The sequence below is a fragment of the Myotis davidii genome, unplaced genomic scaffold (genome assembly GCF_000327345.1).
Source record: "Myotis davidii unplaced genomic scaffold, ASM32734v1 scaffold1525, whole genome shotgun sequence".
Taxonomy (NCBI): Eukaryota; Metazoa; Chordata; class Mammalia; order Chiroptera; family Vespertilionidae; genus Myotis; species Myotis davidii.
The window spans coordinates 1,452,168-1,455,287 of NW_006296279.1; positions in this window are offsets into that span (position 1 = coordinate 1,452,168).

Sequence of the window (3,120 nt, forward strand, 5' to 3'; positions counted from 1 at the left end):
ACCGAGCCTCAGCGGCCAGGGCTTGGAACTGCATTTTTAATGAGCTCTGGGGAGACTGTGATACAGACGGGCCCAGAAGTACTTGGAGAAAGGCCGCCTTTGCCTCACCAGTCCCCTCTGCAGAATTTCTGAGGACCAGGTTTGACTTCTGCTTTCCTCTTTACTGTGTTCAGACTAGAGAGTCTAACGGTGAGTTCCTGGGTCCCACTCGGGAAGCTGGGAGCTTGATGGCCATCCAAGACTAACGGGCCTGGAACTTATTAAGCAGAATTCTTTGGCTTGGAATTCAGGCCAAAGTTGTTCATGCAGCCGAGGCAGTCCTCACTGGGACTTTTTCCCCCAAAACAAATGATGTAGAAAAGAATACAAATGGTTAGAAGTCCTCAGAACACTCAAGAGATGACTCACATATGTGCCACCCATTTCTTGCATCATGGACCACCTCTGGGGTCCCCGGCAGCTTACACTCACCCACTTTGCTGTAATTGCCTACTTAAGAGCCCGTCTCCCTGAAACAGGAGAGCCTCATCTAGGGTGGCCAACCTTTCTGGACTTTCCAGGTTCTGCACTGGAAGTCCTGCATCCCAGGAAACCCCTCGGTCCTGAGCCAACCTCGCACAATGCTTGTGTTTGATAAAATGAATGAATGAATGAATGAAAGCACTGGTACCCTCACACCCAGGTCACCCCTCCCCTGGTGACCTCCTCCCACCCACTCTCAGGGATGTGGTTCTGAATCCCAGACCCCTTCCTGGGGCATCAGAACAGCTGCCAACCTCCAGCCCAGGTCTCCAGCCCAGCCCGCTGGGCATTGCTTTCAGGATCACTCCTGGACCTACCACACCTGAGCCATTCCACAGCCTTGTCATGTGGGGAACATATAAAAATAGTAAGTGGTTTCCCTAGCAACCACCACAGCAGATGGTAACCAGCATGGACCGCCTGGGAAAGCCTGGGGCTGGGAGGAAAGAAAACCCTCCCCCAAAGGTAACTATCCCATCCCATCCGGCCGGTCAGGGGCTGTCTGAGCTGCCTCTCCTCTCGTGGCTTCCTGCAGACCACCTGCTCTGAATCCTGCTCAGACTTCATCCCTGCCAGTCCCTGTGTGGCTGCCCGTCCCCTCCCTGTGAGGTCACTGAGGTCCTCCTCTGACTGCCTGGCCCAGTCCAGGGCCTCACTTCAGGAGCCACCCGCCCGAGACTCGGCCTTGCCGCAGAGACTTGGCCTAGTATCCGGTGCGCTCATTGTGCGGGGCCTGTCCAGACCTTACCTGGGCTGTCTGGGCCTCTGCCCACGTCTTCAGTGCCCTGGCTCTGGGCCCAGCTCCACCCTCCAGCCAGGCCCAGGGCCTTGTTCTTCCAACTCTCCCCCTCGGCTCAGTCTAGGCACCACCTGAGACCCTGCTCTGGTCACCACCATGACTCCCCTCTGGGAGGAGGAGAGGGCTGGGACTCCCAGGCCAAGATTCTGGAGGCCCCGGGAAGTGGGAGTCGGGAGCACGAGCTGTGGAGGGTGCTGGGGGAGGAGAACTGAAAAGTGTTGCCAACGGGTGAAGCAGAGTGAGCTGAGACTGAGGGAAGCGGGGCTCTCGGAACCAGAGAGGGAAAACCCAGCGGCTGAGAGGGAGCTTGGAGGCAGAGCCTGGAGTGGGACCCTGCAGTGTCCTGTGTCCCAGAGTGGAAGCGCAGGTCCCAAGCCCCAGCAGGTGTTGGGCGGGGGGATCCTATTTGGAGCTGGCCTGGTCACTCATGCTCTTGCTGTCTTGTTGGTGAGACTTTGGCTTCCCTCTCATCCCCACTTCCTGGGATATTCAGTTTGCTGTATCTTCTTGGCTGTGAGCAAGCCCACCCTGTACTCATCCCACCCAGCCACACCTGCTTCCTGCATCCTCTACCCACTCACCCCATTAGTTGGTGTTGCTGTGGCCCAGTGGGCCCCTGGTCCACGGCCGCTGCTGTGTCGATGATGATTTCGATGGCGGCACTTCATTTGTGCTAGGCCAGCGGTCGGCAAACTCAGGGTACTTCTAAGCTGGCCTTTGCTAAAAATGTCCTCAATCAGATTGAGGCACGTTCACTGAGGTCGACCCCTTCCAACTTTCCCATCCACACTCGTCTTGTATACAGTACTTGTTTCATCTATCTCCTTTCGTTCATCCTCTCTATATGTCCAAACCATCTCAACATGCCTTTCTCAATCCTCGACACTACATCTTTCACTCCACAATGTTCCCTAAAATTAACTTAATAAACTTTACTTAAAGTTTTAAGTCAACTTCGCACTGTACGTGCGTGCCTGCACGTGGTATTTTGTGGAAGAGCCACACTCAAGGGTCCAAAGAGCCGCATGTGGCTCTTGAGCCGCGGTTTGCCGACCACTGCGCTAGGCCTAAGCCATGGGCCGACACTCGGTGTTTGCTCTTTTGTTTGATCCTGGACAAGGGAGTATGAACATTTTACAGATGACAAGCGGGGTCTCAGGAAGGAGCGGTAACTCGCCAGGGAGACCATGCCTCTCACGACTAATGGGTCCTAGAGCTGGGATCCAACGCACGTCTCACTCCATCCTGTGTTCTTTCCACTCTGCTCATTATACCCAAAGATCCAGTCTGCTGGGGAAGGCCCACCCCAGGGCAGGAATTAGGGCGCAGGACGCTGGGCTGTGACAGACTCTCACATTCCTGGCCTCCTCTTGAAAAAAGTTCTCTTGGACGAAGGATGTGTGATGGAGTTCGGGATGCTGAGCCCCCGAGGAAGGCAGTGTGATCCAGGCCCACCCGTGGGAGCTCACAGCCTGATGGACAGGAGAGGGTAAGGATGGCCAGGGGGCTAGTGACGCACACCTAGAGGACAGCTGAGCAATGGCTGGGGCTGCTTGGGCCCACCTGCCCCATATTCCTGGTGCTGCCACCCAGGGCCCCAGGGAAAGATGACCTCAGCATTGGGCAGCATTTCACCACCCGGGCCCTGAAATACAACCATTGCCTTTCTGTCTGAGCCTCTCACTTCCCCTTTCCCGTTTAGTCATGACCCTTCCCCTAGCCATCAGCCATAACCCTCTCTCTGACCTGTCACTCCACACTCTCTCACCATCCCCTCAAAGTTCAGGCAGTTTCCTTTC